The following is a 27668-nucleotide window of genomic DNA, read 5'->3' as shown; positions in this document are numbered from 1 at the left end:
TCCAACGGCTGGAGAGTCACAGGCTGAGGATATAGGTGTTATTGGGGAAGGAGGGGGGTGTTCCCTGTACTGGATACTTTTATATAAGCCAGAATAAAGAGCCACTGAAAAGAACAGTTCACATTTGGTGGGGCCATGTATATTACACGATACATGATCAGCTGCAGACTTAAATGAGCACCATATAGCAGTATATTCCCGCTATCTAAGGGTTGATCTGCTCATTGTCGAGGAAGGTTTTTCTTCAAGGTAGCAAATACACTACATTAACTTTGTATAGAATAAATTTTAAAGGTGTTCTTTGCTTTAAAATAGTGTTTCCTAACCAGGGTGCCCTCAGCTGTTGCAAAACTACAACTTCCAGCCAAAGGCGAATGTGATGGTTACACTTCCCACAATTCAACCAGCATTTTGCAGGTACTGAACAAACAAATATTGCTAGGAGAATCCAGCCAGGCATGCAGCTCTGGAGTACAATACAGGATATAACTCAGGATCAGTACAGGATAAGTAATGTAATGTATGCACACAGTGACCTCACCAGCAGAATAGTGAGTACAGCTCTGGAGTACAATACAGGATATAACTCAGGATCAGTACAGGATAAGTAATGTAATGTATATACACAGTGACCCCACCAGCAGAATAGTGAGTACAGCTCTGGAGTACAATACAGGATATAACTCAGGATCAGTACAGGATCAGTAATGTAATGTATGTACACAGTGATCTCACCAACAGAATAGTGAGTACAGCTCTGGAGTATAATACAGGATATAACTCAGGATCAGTACAGGATAAGTAATATAATGTATGTACACAGTGACCCCACCAGCAGAATAGTGAGTGCAGCTCTGGAGTACAATACAGGATATAACTCAGGATCAGAACAGGATAAGTAATGTAATGTATGCACACAGTGACCTCACCAGCAGAATAGTGAGTACAGCTCTGGAGTACAATACAGGATATAACTCAGGATCAGTACAGGATAAGTAATGTAATGTATATACACAGTGACCCCACCAGCAGAATAGTGAGTACAGCTCTGGAGTACAATACAGGATATAACTCAGGATCAGTACAGGATCAGTAATGTAATGTATGTACACAGTGATCTCACCAACAGAATAGTGAGTACAGCTCTGGAGTATAATACAGGATATAACTCAGGATCAGTACAGGATAAGTAATATAATGTATGTACACAGTGACCTCCCCAGCAGAATAGTGAGTGCAGCTCTGGAGTCTGGCCACTAGAGGGAGCATCTTCCTGTTTGAGCTTCCTGTGAGCGTTTGGTGTGCTCGACCTTGAGAGTGATCCACCTCTCTCCCAGGAGCGACCTTCCTTTCCCCAGAAGGAGGGTTCGTTTCCTGGTATGAGCGAGGAGCGGAGAACCCCAACACCTGCCCCCCGAAGTAGGTCCGCGGGGGGCAGGGGGAGCCAGCGACCAGTTGCAGAGGGACCAGCATCAGGAACTGCACCAGAGGTCTCTGGGTTAAGGCGCTCTGCCAGGAGATGCAGCGATGTATCTCCAGCACCTCCTGAGCCCATGGAGACGAAGAGTAGCCGCAAGGATGCTCCAACAAAAGGTACTATAGGTACTATGGACTGAGATACTCCTCCTGGAGCAAAGCCAAATGCCCATGGAGGTGTGGAGGAGGATTGGGCAATGCCCAGGGCCCAGGAGCCTGGAACCACCTATGGATCCCGTGTTGCAGAGATACTTCAGGGATATAAAGAAGCAAGGAGCAGCTTGTATAGGCTCCAGGAGGAGGTACAGGAGGCAAAATCCTTAATGGAAACTGCGTCAAAACGCCAGAAGGCTGAGCTGTCAGCAAGGATTAAACAGCTTAATACCAGCATCAGCAATCTAAAGAAAAGGAAAACTTTTATTTTGGAGAACAGCGGGCCATTTAAAGAAAAGCTTCAGAATGAAGATCGCTTTGCAGAAAAGGAGAGGGAGAAGCAAAGAAAGCTGAGGGGGCTTCAGCCACGGGTGGAGGAGGAAGGAGACGTTGCGGAGGCCGATAATGTTGAGCCAAATCCACCCGGGGGTCTGCAACATCTCACCCCATACAGTGGGCTCCCTGCAGGGCAAGTGGCAATGTCATCTGGCTGCGGCCCTGGTGGTTCGGGGGATGAGAGTAGCACCAGTCACCAGGGAGGGACACTGATGGCCCAGATCCAGCTCCTGGAGTCCCCAGGTCGCCTCCAGGACTTCACGTTTGGACATGAGTTACCAGAGGAGGCACCTGGGGGAAGGAAAAAGAAGAAGTCAACGCAGCGTAAAATCCTCCCTGTGGATGTGGTGGTTAGGAACATTCTCGGTGACCTGGTGAAGGTGCGTTCTCTGGAGTACGAGAGGCTGGGTGCTGGCAGGGCGCCTCGTCTCTGGAGGGGCTCTGCCTTTAAAGTGCCTTAGCCTGTTGTCTCCCCCTGGTGGTGGGCTGATGCTGGCACATTAGTCTTTTTGTTTTGAGCAGTTGGTTTATGGTAATATAGGGCTTGCAGGCGCTGAACTTGAGCTTTAGGGGTTTGTTGTTTGGCTTATATTGTTATATGTATTTGTTATTGTATTTATTGTTGTAGTCTATTTGTATACTTATGTATTGTATATATTGTTAGTCTGTGTATATTTTATGTAATGTATATATTGTATATATTGTGTGATGCCACCTGGGGTTTGGGTTTAGTTTAGGTTGGGTGGTGGGTTAAAAAGGGGGGAGGGGGTTTGTATGGGACTTTTATATATACAGAAAATCCTGGACTGGTTCATGGATGTCTGGTAACATGTACGGGGGCATGGGATGCGGGACCAGCTCAGGGCCAAAAAAAATAAAAAATGTGGTGTTATTTTGTTTGTGTTGGTTTTTATTATTTTGTATATATTATTATTATTGTTGTTATTCTTCTTTTTGGTATATTACTGGTATTGGGTTTTTGGTATTGCAACTGGGCCAGGAAATTCACATTTAGTATTAGTGTATATAGTTTATTAGTATGGTATGGGTATTATAGGAATATGTCTTTTGTAAATATTGTATATATTTGTTTGTGTGCAGAAATGAGTGTGGGGTGGACCGGTGTTGTATTTTATGCTATGGTGTTGGTTTTATGATCGTTATATTGATTATGTTCTGTCGGATATGATATGTTTATGTTTTGTAATTTTTTTATTGTTATGTTTGAAATTTTAATAAAAGATCTACAGGATATAACTCAGGATCAGTAATGTAATGTATGTACACAGTGATCTCACCAGCAGAATAGTGAGTGCAGCTCTGGAGTACAATACAGGATATAACTCAGGATCAGTACAGGATAAGTAATGTAATGTAGGTACACAGTTACTACACAAACAGAATAGTGAGTACAGCTCGAGTATAATACAGGATATAACTTAGGATCAGTACAGGATAAGTAATGTAATGTATGTACACAGTGATCTCACCAGCAGAATAGTGAGTGCAGCTCTGGAGTACAATACAGGATATAACTCAGGATCAGTACAGGATCAGTAATGTAATGTATGTACACAGTGATCTCACCAGCAGAATAGTGAGTGCAGCTCTGGAGTATAATACAGCATATAACTCAGGATCAGTACAGGATAAGTAATATAATGTATGTACACAGTGACCTCACCAGCAGAATAGTGAGTGCAGCTCTGGAGTACAATACAGGATATAACTCAGGATCAGTACAGGATCAGTAATGTAATGTATGTACGCAGTGACCTCACCAGCAGAATAGTGAGTACAGCTCTGGAGTATAATACAGGATATAACTCAGGATCAGTACAGGATAAGTAATGTAATGTATGTACACAGTGACCTCACTAGCAGAATAGTGAGTACAGCTCTGGAGTATAATACAGGCTATAACTCAGGATCAGTACAAGATAAGTAATGTAATGTATGTACACAGTGACCCCACCAGCAGAATAGTGAGTGCAGCTCTGGGGTATAATGCAGGATATAACTCAGGATCAGTACAGGATAAGTAATGTAATGTATGTACACAGTAACCTCACCAGCAGAATAGTGAGTACAGCTCTGGAGTGCTGACCAATTAGTTGCGGGTGTGGTCGTGCTTCAGCTGTGCTGTGTGTCTGCTGTGTCTCCTGAGCTCCAGGGATTTCCATCTGTTCCACCTGGGGCCTGCTTCCTCCTCCCCAGGGAGGGAGTGGGTTTCCAGGCATGAGTGAGGGAGGTGAGGCCCAGGCTTCTGCTCCTCGGACTAGGCCGCAGGGGAGCAGTAGAAGCCAGCAAGCGGCCGGAACATCGGAGGATTTGGGGGTGAGGCGTTCCACCAGGAGTCGCAGCAATGCTGCTCCAACTCCCCCCACAGAGGCGAGAAGCTCCAAGGTGGGATCCTCCTTGGGAAAGCTGGGTGCTGCCAGTGGAAAGCTGGGTTCGTCCGGAAGGAGGCAGAGTGCTCACGGAGGTGAAGCCGACCTCAGTGAGGAAGGCTGGGGAGTGCTGAGGACCCGGGAGTCTATTTCCACCTATACCTCCCGGGTAAAAAGTCACCTCCGTGAGTATGAAGACGCCTGTAAGACCATCAGGAGGCTCCGAGAGGAACTGCGCTGTGCCCGTGCCAGAGCCAAGGTATCTCCTAAACGGAAAAAAACTGAGATCAAGGCAGAGATAAAAAGACTTATGGCTGACATGCAAGTTTTGGAGGAGAGGAGAGCAGCTTTACTGGAGAAGAGTGGTCCATTTAAAGAAAAATTGGAAAATGAGGAGCGCTTCAGGGTGACAGAAGAAGAAAAAAATAAAAGGTTGATGGGGCTGCAACCTGAGAGCCAGGTGGATGATGCGGAGGAGATGGAGGAAGAACTACAGCCAGATCCACCTGGTGGCCTGCGGCAACAGCAGCAGGCCCCGTACAGTGGGCCCCCTGCACAGCAACCAGCAGTATCACCTGCCGACTCAGGGGAGGACAGTGACAGCAGCTACCAGGGAGGGGCGCTAATGGCCCAGATCCGCATGCTGGAATCCCCAGTGTGTCCTCAGCATCTGGTGTTTGGAGATGAGCTCCCAAATGAGGCACCTGGGGGTAAGAAGAAAAAGAAGACCAAGCCAAAGCAGCAAGAAGTGGTGAGTTACATCTACACCCCCCTCCCTGCAAACCCTGAGTCGGCCGCAGGGTCAGCTCATTGTGCAAGCCCCGTTACCCAGCCCAGCCCGTGTTCTGTGGTGGACTCGGTGCAAAGGTGCGGGGAGAGTACAGATACTAAAAGGGCGCAGAGCTCCATGCCTGTTTGCAGTAGCAGGGATGGAGCAGAGAAGGCATCGGCCGCAAGGCCGTACAGTGAGGGCGGCTCAGCGGTGGGCAGAGAGGCAGACTCCGGTGCTGTAGTTCGCTCCCCTGTGGGAGAGGGGGGTGACTCAGTGCCGGAGGTAACAAAGGGCATAACAGACACTCCTAAAAGTAAAGAAAAACGTTTATTTTGCATTGGTGCCGCTGATCCCATTGATCAGCGGCGCCATGAGAAGACTGGAGATGATGCTGATGAGGCGGAGGGCACTAATAAGAACAGGGCTGGGGCCTCCTCTAGACCGGGCAAGCATGCTGCCCGGTCCCTTAAAGGGCCAGCGGAGGTTGTCCCAGCCCCAGTGCCCCGTGATGCTGAGGCAAAACGGGGAAAAACATCATCATCATCATCCTCGTTTCCCGGATTTGCTATTTCTGGTCCAGCTAGAGTGAATGAGAAGGTAAATGGGGGTGCGGGGTGTATGACTGGGGAGAGGATGGAGGTTAATGTTATTGGAGAAGGTGATTTTGCTGTTGCTGTAATTGGGGGTGGTGGTGATGGGACTACAGATGAGGCTATTGGAAACAATGTTGTTGGGGGAAGTGCTAATGTTGTCATTGGGGGTGGTGGGGATGTTGTCATTGGCAGTGGTGTAGGTGTAGGGTCTGGTCCGGTTGCCCCCCAGTGGTGACAGACCATAGGAGTTATGCCAATGTCACTGCTGGGGGAAGTAGAATATTTTCCTCGTCTCCTGACTCTAGGGACGGTTTATTGCAGCGACGTCTCCTGGAAGCTCTGAAAAAGGGGGAAAGGTCGATTAATGTAGAGGGTAGAGCAGTTGATCTGTCTTTCTGGATAGAGAGACACGGTCTCTCTGCCTTCCGAGAGGAAAGAGGGGGCGATACTGTGTGGTCCCTCCCAACAGCCGGGGCAGGTAGTAACCGTAGGAATGTGGTCCGTCTTCGGTGGCAGGGCGAAGATATGTGTCCTTCAAGGACGAAAGTGGTTGAGCTCTTGCTAAAGATGGGCTTCAAGGCAGTTGATATCTTTGCCTTGATACATCCCTACGGTGCTCCTGAATTCGATATCAGTTTTGTTCGGCCAGAGGGGCTTGAGCTTTTCTGGTCGAATTATGAATTGGTAAAGAATGAGCCCGGCTGGCGAGACTTTGCCGTACAGGCATTGTCTCGTCAAAACGAAATCAAGAGAGTGACCGTTTTGACCCGTAACGAATCACTCTCTTGTGTTGACATCATCACCTGGTTAGGACGGTATGGCGAGGTAATGGGGGTCCCGCAGAAGAACAGGGACGAGTTTGGCATCTGGTCAGGAGCCTGGATGTTTTTGGTAAAACTTAAACGTTCAGGAAATACAGTTACCCATATTCCATCCTCTGCCTTTCTCGGCAGGGATCGTATCCAGATTTTCTACCGGGGTCAGCCGAAGCTCTGTCACAGATGTGGTGACCCCACACACTTCAGTGCAAACTGTACGGTGCAGAAATGTGCCTTGTGTGGGGGTGTAGGCCATCTTGCCGCATCTTGTGCAGAGATTAGGTGTCACCTGTGTGGTGACTTAGGTCACCCATTCAGTCGTTGTCCTCGTTCTTTCGCTAATGCGGTCTTGTCCCCAGCGGGTGAAGATCACGAGCCGGAATCTGCTGGGGAGGGGACTAGCAGGGGTGGAGGAACTGAGGGGTCAGTGAGGAACAGCAAGAGAAAGACACCAGCCCAACTAAGACGTCTTGATAAACGCCAAAGGGATAGGGTGATGGGGAAAGCCCGGGTCACCGGGACGACCTCTCATTCTGTCCCAGAGGCCAACCTTGCTGCTGAGACCCCGAGGGATGGCGAGTTGAATGAGGAGGTCAGGAGGATCCAGAATGAGGAAGGTGCCATCTCCTCAGATAGCGTGGAGGAGGATGATGGGGGATGGCAGAAGGAAAAAAGGGAGATTTAAGATCTTCTCCCACCCTGGTCCAGGTGCCAAAGGAAGGCAAAACTGACTCCCCTCTGGTTGGCCTTTCCAATCGATTCCGACCCCTCAGGGACATCTCCTCCTCTTCTTCGGAAGGGGAGGATGAGGGGGAGGTGGCAGAGGGGCTTCCAGGGGGCGCCGAGTCCTCTTCCCCTGGGGAGGTTATGTCCTCAGGGGAAGGGACTGGCCTAGAATCCGGAGATGAGGAAAGTAAAACGACGTCTGGTGAGATGGACACTTCTATTTCTCTAAAAAGGGTGAAGAGTTCTTCTGATGTGGAGGGTGAGAAGGGGAGTGGGAAAAAGAAAGCTGTTTAACTCAATCACCCTCGATGGCGGCACCCTCTCCGTTGACGCTGGTGTCCATTAATGTCGCCAGCATTAAGTCAGATACAGCTCGTTTTGCTGCCTATGATTTTTTTGCCCATATTAATGCTGATATTTTATTTTTGCAGGAGACCAGGCTAACAGATATGTCATCTATCTACAAGGCTAAAAGAGAGTGGAGGAATGGGCCCTCCTACTGGTCTCTTGGGGCCGAGCCGTATAGCGGAGTGGCGGTCCTTTTTACTGCAGCGGTAGAATGCCGACGGGTTATCGAGTTAGAAATGGGGAGGTGCCTGATCTTAGATGTCCTCATGAGGGGACAAGAACTTCGCCTTATTAACATCTACGGCCCACAGTCTAAGTGGGACCGGAAGTGTCTCTTTATGAGGATCAAGCCCTATCTTTTTACAAGTCGGCAGGTGGTCTTTGGAGGGGACTTTAATGCTGTCACGAGGCCCCAAGACAGGGGAGGTGCCAGAAACAAGCTGACTTATGATAGCGTCGCCCTTAATAGCATAGCGAGTGAGGCTCGCCTGGTGGATGTCCACATCCGGCACACCCCAGGCCACGCGGGATTCACCTATCATAGGGGTAGTTGTAGGTCTAGGATAGACAGGTTTTATTTAAAGGAGGAAGCCGTCTCTTCAGCAGTGTCTGTTGTTGAGGTGGAGTTCTCCGATCACTGTTTAATTTTGTTTTCTCTGAATGTCACAGAGACCCCCCGGATGGGCAGAGGCTATTGGAAGCTGAATTCGTCTCTCTTGGAAGTCCTTTGAGGATTTTCTTCAGAGCCAGGTACCATTGCTGGGCCTTTGTAGCAGTAAGTCAGAGTGGTGGGAGATCTTCAAGGAAAGGGTTGCGAGATTCTTCCGCCAGCTCTCGGGCCTCAGAAGCCTAAACAGGTACCGCTTGTACCAGGGCCTGAGGAAGAAACTTGAGAACCTTGTCTCGACTGGAGGTAGTCGTGATGATATCTCCAGAGTGAAGTCCTTGCTGATGAAGTGCCAGTACGATAGGCACGCATCTTTGGTTTTTGAGAGGGATTACGGGAAGTACCGCTCGCCCGACCCTTACAGAAACTGCAAGATGTCAGTGAATAGTAAAGTAGTCTCAGGACTGATTGATAGTACGGGATCCTTGAAAAGGTCCAGATCAGGGATCCTGGAGGTTGTCAGATCCTTCTACTCGCACCTCTTGGGAAGGAAGGATCTAGATCGAGATAAGGTATCAGCTTTCTTGGCTGAAACCGTCCCTGAACCAGGAGTAGACCCCTCTCTTGACGTTTTGACAGAGATGATCCGGGAAGAGGAAGTCAGGATGGCTATTGATGGGCTTGCCCTCAAGAAGTCACCCGGTCCGGATGGCTTAACATCTGAGTTCTATAAGACCTTTAAGGACACTTTGGTTCCCCTCTTGACCGCGGTTTTTAATGAGTGTCTATCCTCGGGCACTCTGCCAAAGTCAATGAGGAGGTCAGCGCTGATCATCCTGTCAAAGGGTAAAGACCCGTCCCACATTGAGAATTGGCGTCCCATAGCACTTCTCAATGCGGACAGAAAGATTCTGGCAAAAGTGTTGTTTAACCGGTTGGTGGAGTTTGCACCCCGGCTCCTTTCGGGGGCTCAGCATTGCTCTGTTCCGGGCCGCAGTACATTTAGTGCTGTGCTCAGTTTCCGAGAGGCTGTGGAGCATGGTAGGGCTGGCCACTGGAAGGGGTACTTGATGTCCTTGGATCAGGCAAAAGCGTTTGATCGGGTTAACCATGAGTACCTCTGGTCTGTCCTTCTGAGATATGGTCTGCCAGGGGGGTTTGTTGATTGGCTTAAGACCTTGTATGTAGGGGCAGAGAGTTTCCCGCTTGTGAATGGTTGGATTGGCCGCTCTTTTGAGGTTGGGTCTGGTGTCCGTCAGGGTTGTCCTTTGAGCCCTTTGCTGTACGTGTTTGCAATCGATCCTTTCCTTAGAAGAATTGATTGTGGACCGTTGGCGGGGGTGAGAATGGACCTGGTGGTGCCGGATTCGGCTCTGAGGGCGGTAGCGTACGCTGATGATGTCACCCTGTTTGTCTCCTCACAAGAGGAGGGCAGATGGGTGATGTCAGAGGTGGACCGCTACTCGGAGGCATCCGGGTCTAAGATCAATCAGGATAAGTGTGAGAGTCTCTGGCTGGGAGGGGGAGATCCTGATTTTGATCTCCCGGACGCCCTTTCAGAGCCCCAGGAATCCGCAAAAGTCCTCGGCATCGAATTTGGTCAAGGGGATTACCCCAAACAAAACTGGGAAAGCAGGCTTAAGATCGCTGCTCAGAAGGTGGATCAGTGGAAGGGTTGGTCTTTGACCCTCCGGGAAAGGGTTAACCTGATGAAAACTTTCCTGCTCCCTTTGCTGATATATCTGGGCAGTGTATGCATGTTGCCAGAACCTCTTTGGACCCGGGTCTACAGTGTGTTCTTCCAAATGTTATGGGGGAATAGACTGAACCTAGTGAAGAGGGAGGTTACTTACCGTACGAGGAGACTAGGGGGGTTGTGTATGGTCAACCCTGTGGTGTTCCTAGTGAATACCTTTCTTAAGACCAATATAGCAAACCTCTGGTCAGAGAGGGCTCCTCCGTGGGTATCCTCCTGTAGGGGATGGTTTCGGCCTTTCTTCCAGGAATGGGAGACAGGAGGGCAAGTGAAGGATCTTCGCACACCACACGGGCATCTCCCGGCTTATGCTACCCCGGTTCTGAAGGTTATTCGTCGGTGGGGTCTGGGGATGTGGGAGATTAGGACTCTGTCGAGGAAATTCCTTGACAAGGGGGTCCTGTCTTCTCATTTCCAGAGGCCATTGGCGCTCAAGGACTGCCCAAGTCGGGATCTGGAGGTGGGTTTAGAGCTTTTGAATTCTATCAGGATCCCCTTGAAGTTTTGGGACTTGACTTGGCGCTGCTTCCATGGGAAACTGTGTGTGAGGGACAATCTGAAGTGCAGGAGCTCTGATGACCGGGGATGTCCCCGCGAAGTGTGTGGAGGCATGCTGGAAAGCATGGAGCATTTTCTGCTTCATTGTCCCTTTAACACAGAGGTTTACAACAGGGTGGGCGCTTCCATTGGTTGGCCTCGGCTGGCCAGTCTCTCCTATGCGGAATGGGCCTATGGGGCATTCAGAAACCTTGGAGGCTGGGACCGGTGCACTTTATTCCTAGTCAGCTCAGTGGTCAGGTATTACACGTGGAACGCACGGTGTTTAGTGTCGACGCAGCGTAAAATCCTCCCTGTGGGTGAGGTGGTTAGGAACATTCTTGGCGACCTGGTGAAGGTGCGTTCTCTGGAGTACGAGAGGCTGGGTGCTGGCAGGGCCTCTCGTCTGTGGAGGGGCTCTGCCTTTAAAGTGCCTTAGCCTGTTGTCTCCCTCTGGTGGTGGGCTGATGCTGGCACATTAGTCTTTTTGTTTTGTGCTGTAGATATATGGTGATATAGGGCTTGCAGGCACTGAACTTGAGCTTTAGGGGTTTGTGTGATTGAAAAGCCTTATTGTTGTTTGGTTTGTATAGTTTGTATTATTTTGTATATATTTGTTTTGTTTGTACATTTATGTATATGTGTATATATGTATATATATATTGTATTTTTTTTCTAGGGGTTGTGTTGTGTTGGGGTTCAGTGTTAGGTTGGGTGGTGGGTAGATGGGGGGAGGGGGGTTTCTGTGTGGGACTTTTTATTTAAAAAAAAAAAAAAAATCCTGGACTGGTTCATGGACGTCTGTTATCATGTACTGGGGGCATGGGATGCGGGACCAGCTCAGGGCCAAAAAATAAATAAATAAATACATTGTATATTCTGTTTTTCTGTTTGCGGTGTTTGTTGGGGGTTTGACATATTTATTATTTTGGGTGGGGAAATGCAACCGGACCAGTTTTTAGTTATTATTGTTGTTATTATTATTACTGTAAGTATTATTATTATTATTGTAGAGTGTTTAGTAGTGGTTGTTATTATAGCGGTGTGTTTGGTGAGAATGAGGCTGGACCAGAAGATACTTGGATGGACATTTTTGGACTAATATGGACTAATTTTTGTATATATTATACAGGTGTATGTTGTTTGTATTATTGTTATGGTGATGTTTGTTCTTTTTGTAATGTTTTATATTTTTTAATAAAAGATCTACAGGATATAACTCAGGATCAGTACAGGATAAGTAATATAATGTATGTACACAGACATTAATGAAGAAGGATGAATACCTCTCACCTCCAACCCCAAACGCGTTTTCACTACACAGCTTCGTTAGGGGGCCCCCTGACGAAGCTGTGTAGAGAAAACACGTCTGGGTTTGAAGGTGAGAGGTATTCTCTAATAGGGTGCATTGATCATATATCCCACCAGTACTTAGCATTATTTGTGTTTTACCCTGTTTTTCCTGTATGGTCAGTGTTTCTGCGACAGGTTCCTTTGCGACACACATTGCGGCAATCCTGTGTTATATTATATCCACTTGTGGATGCATTGCTATTTGTATGTGTTATTTTTCTAGCTCCCTATTTCCAAGTAACATATACTATAATGCCCAAGTACCTTGATGCATGCCCTTACATCCATCCGTATGATTATATAATTATTTTCGCTCTCACCCTCTACTCTCCTGTCCGAGCATTCTGTTGTACCTTTATTGTATGTGTTTTATGATTTTTATAATTTTGTACCTCAATAAAATGTATTTTTATTTGAACTAATATTGATTCATTATGGTCTCTAATGTTGGTGTTTGTGTTTTCGGTGACCATATGATATAGGGTCTCAGATCGCCATATATCTTCTTGGGTAATTGTTTCATAAGGTGTACAGGCATGTTAGTGTAGTGTGGTATGATTTATAGCGTAGGGAGACCTGTGCTGTGTGTTGTACTGTCATGCTATGTATGGTAACTGTTTTAACCCGTCAAGGATGCAGGGCGTATGGGTACGCCCTTGCGTCCTGGTACTTAAGGACACAGAGCATACCTGTACGCCCTGGTCCTGTTACCGGTGTTGAAAGCATGCTCACAAGCTAAGCACGCTTCATAACAAGTAGGTCCTGACTGCAATCAGCAGCCAGGAATCACTGTTAATGCTGGGCATTAACCCTTTAGACACCACAACCCTCACGAGACCATCGTGGTGAAATCGCAATGTCCCGATCAGCTGAGAGGAAGACGGGAGGGCCCTTACCTGCCTCCTTGCCGGCCGATCAGTGCTCTGAAGCTCCCAGACAGCCATGGCAGGCTAGAGCAGCAGAGCACCGATAACACTGATCAATGCCGAGCCAAAGCTTAGCATTGATCACTATATGCAATCCAAAGATTGCATGGTATAACCCCCTATAAGGACTTAAGCCCCGTTCCCACTACGGAAATCTCGCGGCCGCCGGATTAACTTCGGCGCTAGGGCCGCGGGGCACTGAGCCGTCACCATTGACGGCTATGGTCCGCTCGCGGATTCCGCACAAAGAATGAACATGTTCTTTCTTTGTGCGGAACACTTTCAGCGGCGGAAATGTCTCGCGGAGACCCGTTCACACTAATGTTAAAGTTCACACCGCGGAATTGCGCCCGTGGAATTCCGCCCGGAAATTCCGTGGCAATTCCGTAGTGTGAACAGGGCCTAAAAAAAAAAAAAAATAGGAATTATTCCAATCACGTTTTGCAAAAATATGTCACTTCTAGAGATACTCATATGGGTCCAAAGATGGCCTACGGAAATGGTGGAAAGTCTTAGACATAAATGGTGGAAGCCCTTACTAGAGGGAAGAAGATTCAGGAGGGATGTGTCTTTAATAAGAAACTTAAAGGGGTATTCCGGACAAAAACATTTTATCCCCTATCCAAAGGATAAGGGATAAGATGTCTGATCTCGGGGGGCCCGCTGCTGAGACCCCCGCAATCTCCCTGCAGCACCCGCATTCTATTTGGGTGCTGAATCTCCAGTTTCAGAAACCTCTGGGACTGGGGACGTGACGTCACGCCACGCCCCCTCCATTCATGTCTATGGGAGGGGGCGTGATGGCCGTCACGCCCCCTCCCATAGACATGAATGGAGGGGGCGTGGCGTGACGTCACATCCCCAGTCCCGGAAACCCGAAGGTTTCCGAAACTAGAGACGCAGTCCCCGCATAGAATGCGGGTGCTGCAGGGAGATCGCGGGGGTCTCAGCAGCAGGGCCCCCGCGATCAGACATCTTATCCCCTATCCTCTGGATAGGGGATAAAATGTTTTTGCCTGGAATACCCCTTTAACACAAGAACAAGGGGGCACAATCTGAGGTTAGTCGGGAAAGAAAGATATTTTACTGAAAGAATAGCAGATTCTTCAAACTAATTTTCAGGAGATGTGGTAGATAAATCCACAGTGATAAAATGTAACCTAATGCTAAGATACAAGGAAATAAGGACAGACTTTATTTATGTCAATGAACCTCACAGAGTTCCCTTCTGAGCACCGAGGAGCCTGCCAGGAGAACATAAGGTGCCCGAGGGAATGTCGCCAGCTGCAGATACTTATGGCGGACTCATGGACATAACAACTATCAGTTCTAGTTTAGGTTAGGTGAACCTGAATTGTGATCAGCATTGCTAGAGCAGCCATGCAGCCACTTATTTCCCCCTTTCCTATTTAGCATTTGCCCCATAGAAATTACATTGTAAGCATGATCCACCAACTGATAAATTGGGTTTCTCCAAAACTCCAACTCCTAGAATTCTCCTGCAACCAGTATGACTGTTAGAGGACACCTGTAATGCATGCATTTTACATATTCCTGTGCCCGGGCTGCAAAAATAAACAAAATGCGGACAAAACCGTACAAGACGCAAAATGGATGCATCGTTTGGCATACGGTTTTCAATGGAGAGTCAATGCATATGATGTCCCACCTTGGCCGGTGATAGGCTCTGGCCGGCTCCTTACATGACAGTGCGCTCAGCCTATCACTGGCCAAGGTGGGACATCGCTGTGACCGGTGATACGCTGAAGGCTCTGTGACGTTACCGTCCCCAGGAAGCAGCAAAAGCACCGCAGCAGAGAATCATGAAGCCTGTACCGGAGCAACGGGGGAACATAGGAAGGTGAGTCAAAGTTTATGTTTTGTTTATTTCTGCAGCCCGGACATAGGAATATGTAAAATGCATGCATTACAGATGTCCTTTAAGTTTGGTAGATATTGTAGTTTTCTAACAGCCAAGGGACCCAATTTGAAGACCATTTGCCTATGGGGAGCTTTACAACCTGTTCCAAATTATTATGCAAATTCTATTTAAGTGTCACAAAGATTAAATATTTTGTTTTTTAATTTAAGGGTGCATTCACACCACATTTTTGCAATACAGTTCCCGTATACGTTAACAATTTGAAAACCGTACGGAACCGTATTGAAAACCGTATGCATTCACTCTCCATTGAAACCCCTATGCCAAACAATGCATCCATTTTACGCCTTGTACGGTTTTGTCCGGTTTATTTTTCCCCCCCATACCCAAACCATAGCCTACCACGGTTTTTGGTCTGGGTGAAAAACCTTATTGAAACCGTATACGTCTTTTTAACATGGGAGTCAATGGGAACTGTAGAGAACCGTATGTGTGCACGATTCCATACGGTTTGCACCATACGGTTTTTGACTTTGCACATGCGCAGTGCACGCCAAAAGTTTTTTTCTTGAAATTTAACCCCTTAAGGACCAAGGACGTACCGGTACGTCCTTGGTCCTGCTCTTCTGATATAACGCGGGGTTACTGTGTATATCACTGCGGGCCCGGCGTCATAGTGAAGCCGGGACCCGCCTCTAATAGCGCGCAGCACCGATCGTGGCGCCGCGCGCTATTAACCCTTTAGCCGCGCGCTCAGAGCTGAGCCGCGCGGCTAAAAGTGAAAGTGAAAGTTCCCGGCTAGCTCAGTCGGGCTGTTCGGGATAGCCGCGGCTAATCGCGGCATACCGAACAGCTGACAGGACAGCGGGAGGACCCCTTCCTGCCTCCTCGCTGTCCGATCGCCGAATGACTGCTCAGTGCCTGAGATCCAGGCATGAGCAGTCATGCGGCAGAATCGTTGATCACTGGTTTCTTATGAGAAACCAGTGATCAACATAGAAGATCAGTGTGTGCAGTGTTATAGGTCCCTATGGGATAGCAATGATCAGTGTGTGCAGTGTTATAGGTCCCTATGGGAGCTATAACACTGCAAAAAAAAAAGTGACAAAAAAAAGTGAATAAAGATCATTTAACTCCTCCCCTATTAAAAGTTTGAATCACCCCCCTTTTCCAATAATAAAAAAAAACACAGTGTAAATAAAAATAAAAATAAACATATATGGTATCACCGCGTGCGGAAATGTCCGAATTATAAAAATATATCATTAATTAAACCGCTCGGTCAATGGCGTGCGCGCAAAAAAATTCCAAAGTCCAAAATAGTGCATTTTTGGTCACTTTTTATATCATTTAAAAATGAATAAAAAGCGATCAATAAGTCATATCAATGCAAAAATGGTACCGTTAAAAACTTCAGATCACGGCACAAAAAATGAGCCCTCATACCGCCCCATACACGGAAAAATAAAAAAGTTATAGGGGTCAGAAGATGACAATTTTAAACGTATTAATTTTCCTGCATGTAGTTATGATTTTTTCCAGAAGTCCGACAAAATCAAACCTATATAAGTAGGATATCATTTTAATCGTATGGACCTACAGAATAAATATCAGGTGTCATTTTTACCGAAAAATGTACTCCGTAGAAACGGAAGCCCCCAAAAGTTACAAAACAGCGGGTTTTTTTTCAATTTTGTCGCACAATGATTTTTTTTCCCGCTTCACCGTAGATTTTTGGGCAAAATGACTGATGTCATTACAAAGTAGAATTGGTGGCGCAAAAAATAAGCCATCATATAGATTTTTAGGTGCAAATTTGAAAGAGTTATGATTTTTTAAAGGCAAGGAGCAAAAAACGAAAATGCAAAAACGGAAAAAACCCCGGTCCTTAAGGGGTTAAGTCTAACAAGTGAAACTATATTTATAATGGAGTGAAAAGTTAAAAACGTATACGTTTTTTTTCTTAACCCCTTAAGGACCAGGGGTTTTTCCGTTTTCGCACTTTCATGTTTTCCTCCTTACCTTTAAAAAGTCATAACTCTTTCAAATTTGCACCTAAAAATCCATATGATTGCTTATTTTTTGCACCACCAATTTTGCTTTGTAATGACATCAGTCATTTTACCCAAAAATCTATGACAAAACGGGAAAAAAAATCATTGTGCGAAAAAATTTAAGAAAAAACACCATTTTGTAAATTTTGGAGGCTTCTGTTTCTACGCATTACATTTTTCTGTAAAAATGACACCTCCTTTTTATTCTGTAGGTCCGTACGATTAAAATGGTACCCTACTTATATAGGTTTGATTTTGTCGTACTTCTGAATCATAACTACATGCAGGAAAATGTATAAATTAAAAATTGTCATTTTCTGACCCCTATAACTTTTTTTATTTTTCCATATATGGGGTGGTATGAGGACTAATTTTTTGTGCCGTGATCTGAAGTTTTTAGCGGTACCATTTTTGTATCGATCAAACTTTTAGTCCGATCAATAAAAAATAAACGTTCTATTTGGCCACCACTAACCAATGTTCACAAGCAGAAACGGCTGCATTGGGCAGAAAAATACATGAAGACTAATTTTCAAACAGTCCTGTTCCCTGATGAGTGCCGTGCAACCCTAGATGGTGCAGATGGATGGAGTAGTGGATGGTTGGTGGACGGCCACCCTCTTCCAACAAGGCTGCAACGTCAAGGCGGTGGTGGAGTCATTTTTTGGGCCAAAATCATGGGACGAGAGCTGGTCGGCCCCTTGTAAAGATGACCTCTGCAAAGTATGTGGAGTTTTTGACTGACCACTTTCTTCCCTGGTACAGAAGGAAGAACTATGCTTTCCATAATAAAATCATCTTCATGCATGACAATGCACGATCTCATGCTGCAAAGAATACCTCTGCATCAATGGCTGCTATGGGGATAAAAGGAGAGAAAGTCATGGTGTGGCCTCCATCCTCCCCTGACCTCAATCCTATTGAGAACCTTTGGAGCATCCTCAAGCAAAAGATCTATGAGGGTGGGAGGCAGTTTACATCCAAACAGCAGCTCTGGGAGGCTATTCTGACATCTTGCAAACAATTCAAGCAGAAACTGTCCAAAAACTCACAAGTTCAATGGATGTAAGACTTGTGAAGCTACTATCAAATAAGGGGTCCTATGTTAAAATGTAACGTGACCAGTTCTCCATAGGAGAGTTCTGAAGTGGCCAGCCATCATATGGATTTTTAGGTGGAAAATTGAAAGGGTTATGATTTTTAAAAGGTAAGGAGGAAAAGAGAAAATGCAAAAACTGAAAAACGCTGAGTCCTTAAAGGAGTAGTCCGGCGCGCACTTTTTTCATTTTATCACGTCCGGGCTGCAAAATAAAAGAAAACAAACTTTCTCTTACCTGCCAACGAGCCCCCGGAGCTCCGGTACACTACGGTACGGGTGTTCGGTCCCCGGGCTGTACTCTTCTTACTTCCTGTTAGCCCGGCACGTCACACGGAGCTTTAGCCTATCACCGGCCGCAGCGATGTCCCGCCTCGGCTGGTGATAGGCTGAAGCTCCATGTGACGTGCCGGGCTAACAGGAAGTAAGAAGAATACAGCCCGGGGACCGAACACCTGTACCGGAGTGTACCGGAGCTCCGGGGGCTCGTTGGCAGGTAAGAGAAAGTGTGTTTTCTTTTATTTTGCAGCCCGGACGGGATAAAGTGAAAAAAGTGCACGCCGGACTACTCCTCTAAGGGGTTAAAGACAGGCAACCAGAGTAATACGGGAATGCGAGGACTACAGTACCCAGAAAGATTATCAGAGTTATTTAGTTAGAAAAAAGAAGGCTTATGGGTGACCTAATATCTATGTATTAGTATATATCATCATATTTATCAGGGAACATACAGCGATCCCTCCCATGACCTATTTATACCAAGGACTGTATCTATAACAAGGGGGCATCCTCTATGTCTAGAGGAAGGAAGGTTTCTACACCAGCACAGACGGGGGTTCTTTACTGTAAGAGCAGCGAGACTGTGTTACTCTCTTCCAGAGGAATTCGTCATGTTGAATTCAATAAAAGAGTTAAACCCTTTTTAACTCTTTTATTGATGCATTTCTGGAGAGTAATAATATTACAGATTATGGATACCAAATCTATAGGGACAGAAAGTTGATCCAGGGATTTATTTGGAATCGGGAAGGAATTTTCCTCCCCTAGTATGGGGCAATTGACATCAGCCTCATAAGGGATTTTTTCTGGTAAAGTAAGGACACAATAGGGATATAGGTTGAACTTGATGGACTCTTGATGGTCTTTTTTCAACCTTATGAACCATGTTACTATTGTATGTCAGGTACCATAAGAAAGAGATATTCTATGTTAGACTAGCCCTGTACACAGAGCATCTGTGTAAAACCAGCGGCACATGGGCTGTACAGTAGAGGCCTCTATGGTTGTTGTTTTTTATTTTTTTATTTTTGAATGAGTCAAGGAGCATGCTCTTTTATCCCTGTAAAACAGTGAAAATGTGTCACACAAAAAGTGCACAAGGATGCATGCTATCACAAGCCTTTCTATAAAATAAAAGAGGCCTCCAAAGCCATCCCTTCCCCTCCGGGCCAGAAGGCTCCTTCAATGGTCCAGGATCTAAGTGCCCCTTTACCAAAGCTTGGGAAGCACCACTAATGCTCTCAGCCACCACCTGAGTGCTAATCCAAGTTTAGGCAAAGAGCCAACATCATGGTGTCCCGCAGGGACCTGGGGTTGTAGAAATGTGAGGAACAACATGGCCACACACACCTCTCCTAGACCGACAGGAGGGACACCCAAAAGGGCACCTTGAAAAGCATTGTGACAAAAACAAGCATAAAGTGAACACACAGTGATAAAAAGTTTAAAACAACATCACTATTACTAGTGTGAACCCGGTCTAAAAAGGCTGCAGGGTTAAAGGGGTATTCCAGAGAAATAAACTTTTTTTTTAAAAAAAAAAATATATATATATATATATATATATATATATATATCTCAACTGGCTCCAGAAAGTTAAACAGATTTGTAACTTACTTCTATAAAAAAAAATCTGAATCCTTTCAGTACTTATGAGCTGCTGAAGTTGAGTTGTTGTTTTTTGTCTAAGTGCTCTCTGATGACACCTGTATCTTAACCTCTTCAGGACCAGGGCGTATGGATATGCCCTGCATTCCGAGTCCTTAAGGACCGAGGGCGTATCCATACGCCCGTGGGAAATCCGGTCCCCACCGCTAGCCGGTTGGGGACCGGAGCCGGATGCCTGCTGAAATCATTCAACAGGCACCCCGGCACATCGCCCAGGGGGGTCCTGAGACCCCCCCATGTCAGCGATCGGAGAAAATCATATGTCAATTGAGACATGCGATTTTCTCCAATTCCGGGCTGATCGGGTGTCTGGTGACCCGATCACCCGGAAAATAGGGCTGATCGGAGCTGTCAGCAACAGCCCTAATCAGCCTAAGGGATAGGAGTGAGGTCGCAAAACTGCGATCTCCTCCTATCCCCTGCCATTAGCAGAACGGAGTTCTGACCAATGGCAGCGCAGGACAGGGGGTTGCCATTGCAACCCCCCCGTTCTGCCCGCCCCTGGATGTCGAGGGGATCTGGGAAGAAGATGGAGGCCGTACCTGCAGAAGAAGATGCCTGGGGACCTGGAATCTTCGCTGGAGCCTGCTGGATCCTTGCTCAGGTAGGGAATCGACAGTGGGGGGGAGAATTGAAAGTGAAAGCAAAACGATCTTTACTGTGGCAACCACTAGGAAGGCCAAACTGCAACTCCCAGCATGCCCAGACAGCCAAAGGCTGTCTGGGAATCCTGGGAGTTGTAGTTTTGCAACATCTGGAGGGTCACAGCTTGGAGACCACTGTTACAGTGGTGCCCAAACGGTAGCCCTCCAGATGTTGCCAAACTACAACTCTCAGCATGCCTCGACTGCCCAGGCATGCTGGGAGTTGTAGTTCTGTAACATCTGTCCCTTCAGATTTAGCAATTTTCATGACATTTTTGAAAATTGCTGCTCTACTTTGAAGCCCTCTAATTTTTTCAAAAAGCAAAAGTATGTCCATTTTATGATGCCAACATAAAGTGGAAATTGTATTTGTGAAGAAAAATAAAATGTATTTGGAATATCCATTTTCCTTACAAGTAGAGAGCTTCAAAGTTAGAAAAATGCCATTAACGCCGAAAATTTACCACCAAAATAAAGTAGAATATGTCACGAAAAAACAATCTCAGAAACAGAATATTCGGTAAAAGCACTTTCGCGTTATTAATTCGTAAAGTGACGGTGGTCAGAATTGCGAAAAAGGGCTCAGTCCTTAAGGTGAAAAAGGGCTGCGTCCTTAAGTTAAGGGGTTAATATTTCCAATAATTATCAGCTGCTGAAGTTGAGTTGTCCTTTTCTGTCTGGCAACATTGCTCTCTGCTGACATCTCTGCTTGTCTCAGGAACTGCACAAAGTAGAAGAGGTTTGCTATGGGGATTTGCTTCTACTCTGGACAGTTCCAGAGTCAGGTGTCAGCAGAGAGCACTCAACTTCAGCAGCTCATAAGTACTGGAAGGATTAAGATTTTTTAATAGAAGTAATTTACAAATCTGGTTAACTTTCTGGAGGCAGTTGATATATATAAAAAAGTTTTTCCTGGATAACCCCTCAGATTTTACTTCTATTTAAAAATTCCAGTACTTATAAGCTGCTGTATAATACAGAGGAAGTTCATTTCTTTTTGAATTTCCTTTTTGTCTGTCCACGGTGCTCTCTGCAGACACCTGTCCATGTCAGGAACTATCCAGAGCAGGAACAATTTTCCATAGCAAACCTATCCTGCTCTGGATAGTTACTGACATGGACAGAGGTGTCAGCAGAGAGCACTGTGGTCAGACTGAAAAGAAAAGAAATTTCAAAAACAAAAGAACTACCTCTGTATAATACAGCAGCTGATAAGTACTGGAAGGATTAAGATTTTTTAATAGAAGTCATTTACAAATCTGTTTAACTTTCTGGCACCAGTTGATTTAAAAAATGTTTAACACCTTAAGGGCCACGGGCGTACGGGTACGCCCTGACATCCTAGTACTTAAGGACCAAGGGCATACCTGTACACCTGTGGGAATTCCAGCCCCCGTAGTTCACCGGGCAGGGACTGGGATGCCTGCTGAAATAATTCAGCAGGCACCCTGTGCAAACCCCTGGTCAATTCAGACCAGCGATTTGCAGCGATTCCGGGTCAATCGGGTCTCTGATGACCCGGAAAAAAAAGGTGAATGGGGCCGTCTACCCAGCAGGAGTGAGGTGGTATGGGAACGAATGACCAATCACTACCCTGCTGGGCGGTGATCGGGGCCGGCGGGGGTCTCCTATCTTTGCCTGGCCCGGGGGGGGTCCCCTCAGGAGCTGGTGGCAGACAAGAGCAGCAGGAGCGGTGGCAGCAGTGGCGGCGGTCCCAGCAGTGCAGGCGGCAGGATACAGCAGGAGGTGAGGCCTGTTCACCTCCTGCTGTTGCTTGGCAACAACTCGCAGCATGCACCGCCAAAGGGCTGAGAGTTACAGTTTTGCAACAGCTGAAGGCACACTGGTTGTGAAACAGAGTTCGTGTCCTCTTTCGCAACCAGTGTGCCTCCAGCTGTTGCAAAAATACAACTCCCAGCATGCATTGAGACACCGTACATGCTGGGAGTTCTAGTTTTGTAACAGCTGGAGGCACACTGATTGCGAAACAATGCTTTAAGTAACAAACTCTGTGTTTCGCAACCAATGTGCCCCCAGCTGTTGCATAACTACAACTCCCAGCATGTACGGTCTCTCAGTGCATGCTGGGAGTTGTATTTTTGCAACAGCTGGAGGCACACTGGTTGCAAAACAGTTAGAACACAAACTCTGTTTCACAATCAGTGTACCTTCAGCCGTCGGCTGTCCGTGCATGCTGGGAGTTGTAGTTATGCAACAGATGAAGGTTTACAGCGAGTTTTCTGCTGCAAGTTTGAGATACGGCTAATTTTCCGTTGCAGCTCAAACTCCCAGCGAGAAACTCACTGTAAACCCCCACCAGTGTGACTGTACCCTAAAAACACTACACTAAACTAACACAAAATAAAAATTAAAACACTACATATACACTAAACCCTTACACAGTCCCCTCCCACAATAAAAATAAATAAAAAAAACGTGTTGTACGCCACTGTTTGAAAAACGGAGCCTCCAGCTGTTGAAAAACAACAACTCCCAGTATTGCCGGACAGCCACTGACTGTCAAGGCATGCTAAGAGTTTTGCAACAGCTGGAGACACCCTGTTTGGGAAACACTGCCATAGGGTATTTTGGTGGCGAATGCAAATCCCCAATTTAGGCCTCAAATGCGCATGGCGCTCTCTCACTTCAGAGCCCTGTCGTATTTCAAGGAAACCGTTTAGGGCCACATATGGGGTATCTCCGTACTGGGGAGAAATTGCGTTACAAATTTTGGGGGGGATTTTTCTCCTTTTACCCCATATGAAAAGGTAAAGTTGGGGTCTACACCAGCATGTTGCCCCATACTTTTAATTTTACAAGCGGTAAAAGGAAAAAAAGACCCCCAAAAGACTATTGTATATGCGAATCAATATATAATTTATTTCGTATGTCTATTTTCCTTACAAGCACAGAGCTTCAAAGTAAAAAAAAAATGCAAAATTTTTGAATTTTTCAACGAGAAATGATGCAACAAGTATTGATGAAAATTTACCACTATATTAAAGTACAATATGTCACGAAAAAATTATCTCAGAATCAAATTCATAAGTAAAAGCATCGCAGAGTTATTAATGCTTAAAGTGACAGTGGTCAGATGTGCAAAAAATGCTCTGGTCCTTAAGGTGAAGATGGGGTTAATACAGAAGAAACGTAAAAGATGTAACCTAAGAAATGTGCATCGGCTATTGTAAATTCCTTCTCATTAGAGGAATCCGGTCCACATGTTACAACAGCGATAACTGCAGATATCGTGTGGGATACTGCTGATCCAGCATAAGTCTGCATTCATGGAGGCAGCTAGGAACGCTGTCACTTTGGTGTTGAAGACAATGACATATATTAGCGGAAAAATAACATTATTGTGTTATGACCTGAGGCATAGTCCTGCATTTCTAACAGTGATATGTTACAGAGGAGGTTCATGCAATAAAAATGGATTTATTGTTTCATACCAGTAAAAATTTCGGATGGAATCCATTAAATAAAACATCGAAACAGGTGGAGCAAAGTTCATGGGTATTTAAGGTACATAAAGTAAGGTGACAAGACATCATATGGTGCATTTAGCAATTTATACACCAAATTTCCCAAACCTGTAGCTCTCCAGCTGTTGCTAAATTACAAGGCCCATCAGGCCCTGACATAGACTGATGGGCATTGCAGTTTTGGGGGCTGGGGGACACTGCAATACGTGATGCCTGCCCATATCGCTTTCTCATGTTCCCATATTGGCTGGAAGAAGCAACGTGTAAAGAGCCAATCAGCTTCCCCGGTTGGAGTCTCCTTCTAAGTGACCTAGGAGTGTGCGCCAACTGAGGGGGCAGGTATTAGAGGACACAGGTACTAATAGATGCAGCCGTGCCAGGAGGCGCGCAGATCTCCAAAGAGCAGGTAGTTGCTCTATAGGTATTTGCGTAAAACACTTACCCTTGTCCTGGCACTGCTGTTTTGCATCTATTGATATGTGCCCAACATTTTTGCTTCTGGTGACAAAGAGCAAAAGAAAAAAAAAGAAAAAATTTGAGTGTGTCTTCTGTATTTGACACAGGTATAATGTGCAATGCACAACCCATTGTTTTTAATAGTCTTATTGCAAACAGTGGTGCCTTCAAATCTACATGAATATATAATGCACATTTAATATAGAAAACCTAGGATGCGAATTAGCCCCAATGAATGAACATCCAAACATCCGTAACCATGCCATAACCTGTGGCAGTATGCCTCACATCTCAGCTGTTCATTTTTGTGGCAGAAAAAAAAAAACACTGTGGGCACTAAGTCTTCAACCCCAAACAATCTGCATGAACATTTGCACCTAATGGCACAGATTTTGGTCGGGATCTGCCACTGCAGAATTTCCTGTGGATTTTGCTGCTTATTTTAAGTCAATGATAAAATAAGCAGCAGAAAATAAAAAGCAGCAGATCAGCTGCAGAAAATCTGCACAAAAATTCCCTCGTGTGAACGCACCCTTAAGAGTAGGGTCACACGTAACAGATCAGCAGCGTAAAATACGCTGCGGATCCCTTACATGTGACCCTACCTTAAGGGTGCGTTCACACAAGCGGTGACCTGACGCATAGTGAGCCTCCAGCTGTTGCCACCCCCTGCCATGCCTCGCCTGGCCCCCTGGCCTGCTCGCAGCAGCAATCTTCCTCTCCGAGCAGCCACACAGGGGCCTGCGAGTCGCCGGGTGCACTGCAGGGTACTAAGACATCGCGGAGCAGCCGCGATATCTGAGTATACACTGCGCATGCGCTGTGGGGGTTGTCAACAGCTGGGTTGGGTCACAGGCGGATCCGCAGTGTAAAATACACTGCGGAGCCATTACGTGTGACCCTACCCTCAAGGTAAATTTCTGTGCAGCGTGTGGATGGGATTTTGGGGATTTTCTTTCAGTCCTGTGTGAACTTACCCTTAGGTGCAAAAAAAAAAAAAAAAAACATCCAGTAAGAACCAGGTAGCAAAAATTCATGCTTCTATATGTTACTCACTAAGTCCTGCAGATTCTTTTTTTATGTGTCTAGCTTCTGCGATTGGCTCACAAATCCCTGTTCTGCTGCTCATTCTGACATCCACTGCTCAGAAAAATCAAGAAAAACTATTTCCACTAAGGTATTTATTAGTCAAAAAGGATTAATCATAATAGTTCAGTATTCATTAATATAGACATACATGTCTATATATATATCAGTGCATAACCTTGGATACCATTATACATATACAGTTAATACCATACACATCCGACGCATTTCGCTACTCTAACATTACAGGTAGCTCCTCAGGGATTCGTAGGAATACTTAGAAGGGGGTCATAAACAGACCCATGCACAGCAGTCAGTGTACGTTCACATGTATAGCTAGAAGATACTTTGATAGTATGCATATAGAGGTAGTCCTCACTTTGGTTATAGAAGAGGACAAGTGGTAGACGTATGGACAGTTGCTGATAAGATGAGTATCATAGGGATTTTGTAGATAGGGTAGATAGCTCCTACATTATCCAAAGATATAGGTACTGGTCCAAGGTAGAGGCAATTAATCTTATGGTAGCGTCTGCGGGAAGTAGGTATTTGGTCCGGCCAGGTGTTCCCAGGAGATGATCAGGAAAAAGTTATGGAAGGTGTAGTCTGCCTGTGTTGCACAGACTGCAGACAGTGCCGGAGTGTCCTAAAGAGTGTCTAGTGTCCTAAAGAGGCCTAAAGTCTACCACGCAGCCACGGATCCACAGGTCCACTAACCCCCAGGTCCAAGTCAAAACCTGGTAAGCTAAAGATAGCTATCACGCCCCCTCCCGTAGGCTTGCATTGAGGGGCGGAGCGTGACGTCCCACGGGGGGCAGAGGCATGATGTCACACGCCACCGGCCCTACGGTCGACCGTAATCAGACCCGGAGCGAACACGCTCCAGGGGCTGATTACAAACGGGGTGCCGCTTGCAAGATCCCGGGGGTCCCCAGCTGCGGGACTCCAGCGATAAGGCATCTTATCCCCTATCCTTTGGATAGGGGATAAGATGTGTAAGCACCGGAGTACCCCTTTAAGGGTGCCAATAATTTTGTCCAGCCCATTTTTGGAGTTTGGTGTGACATAATGTTCAATTTGCTTTTTTCCTCCCTTTTTTGGTTTAGTTCCAATACACACAAAGGGAATAAACATGTGTATAGCAAAACATGTGTTACTGCAATCCTTTTCTGCAATCATTTACGGCCATGACTGTACATCACAGTTCTGCAGAAGGAACTACCACTTCCATTCTCTCGGGTTGTGGTTTCCTGCTTGTTGTCATGTGCTTTACTGTAAATCTGCACCTTTTACTATGTTGCAGCATAACAGTTGTGTCATACATGGCACTAACAAATGCCCATCGAATGTACACAATGAGATGATGGAACATATGAAGAAGCCCAGGAGCTGCCACCAACCAGATATACCAAGAAATTCTCATTATAAAAATATTCTTTTAACTTTTTGCCTTGAAAGCTGCTCTGGACAGCAGGTACTATTGCAGATAAGTGCTTTCCAGGTGGACATGTATAGATCACTATTGTTAGTATAACAAGGGAAGGCTCGAGCAAGATTGTAGCTGGCATCAGTTCCATGCAGTCTTGGGCAAATGCCAAGGCCCTCTGGATAAACACACATCCATTGTGTAGAGCAGTAATTGCCAACCAGTGCGCCGCCAGCTGATGCAAAACTACAACTCCCAGTATGCTATGGGGACTAATAAATGTGAATAAGCCCCTTCACAAATAAAAGTTTGAATCACCCCCCTTTTTCATTTTTTTTTTTATAAACTAAATAAATATATGTGGTATCGTTGCATGCGTAAATGTCCAAACTAGTAAAGTATAATGTTAATTGACCCTCACAGTCAATGGGGTAAATGTAAAAAAAAATATACTAACTACTTTTGGGTACTTTATAAATAGCAAAAAAAATATCATAAAAAGTGATCAAAAAATCCCATGAAAACAAAAATGGAACCGATAAAAAGATCACAGCACAAAAAATGAGCCCTCATACAGCCTTGTATACAGAAAAATAAATGGATTATAGGGGTCTGAAGAAGACAATTTTAAGCACACAAATTTTCACATAAAAAGTTATAATTTTTTTAAAGTAGTAAAATAAAATAAAACCTATGTTAACTGGTTATGATCGTGTGGATCTACAGAATAAAGATAACATGCCATTTTTACCTAAAAGAGCAGTGCGTAGAAATGAAAGCCCCCCAAATGTTGCAAAATAA

General features: G+C 45.8%; 1 protein-coding gene across 6 annotated transcripts in view; it reads right to left on the bottom strand.

Annotated features, from left to right (window-relative positions):
• ACBD4 (acyl-CoA binding domain containing 4) overlaps positions 1 to 27668 on the bottom strand; it is a 65427-nt gene that overhangs the window by 22342 nt on the left and 15417 nt on the right. The window contains exon 2 of one of the 6 annotated variants that reach the window (XM_056549390.1): positions 25412 to 25495. The exons of 4 other annotated variants lie outside the window; for them this stretch is intronic. The gene's annotated coding sequence lies outside the window, so the exon portion shown is untranslated. Of the gene's footprint in view, positions 1 to 24341; positions 24369 to 25411; positions 25496 to 27668 lie in introns of those variants that run through there. One more of the 6 variants, XM_056549392.1, reaches the window with a different exon arrangement.

The sequence above is a fragment of the Hyla sarda genome, chromosome 12, assembly GCF_029499605.1.
Source record: "Hyla sarda isolate aHylSar1 chromosome 12, aHylSar1.hap1, whole genome shotgun sequence".
Classification (NCBI taxonomy): Eukaryota; Metazoa; Chordata; class Amphibia; order Anura; family Hylidae; genus Hyla; species Hyla sarda.
This window is presented reverse-complemented; position numbering and strand designations above follow the sequence as displayed.